Raw genomic sequence first — 217 nt, 5'->3', positions numbered from 1 at the left:
TTTTTATTTCCTTCCTTTTTTTTATTCCAAGACAGGATCTCATGAGGATGACCTCAGTTTTACTATGTAAAGGGGGAAGACCTTGAACTCTAGATCTTTTGCCTCCACCTCCCAGGTGCTGAGATTCCAGGTATGTGCCACAACAACTGGCTTTTTTTTTTTTTTTTTCTTTTTCGATAGGATCTTTCTATTTTGGCCCGAATGGTCCTATGCTCCT

The sequence above is a fragment of the Nannospalax galili genome, unplaced genomic scaffold (genome assembly GCF_000622305.1).
Source record: "Nannospalax galili isolate Female #2095 unplaced genomic scaffold, S.galili_v1.0 scaffold185, whole genome shotgun sequence".
NCBI classification, from domain to species: domain Eukaryota; kingdom Metazoa; phylum Chordata; class Mammalia; order Rodentia; family Spalacidae; genus Nannospalax; species Nannospalax galili.
The sequence above is the reverse complement of the archived record's forward strand: the minus strand, read 5'-3'. Positions refer to the sequence as shown.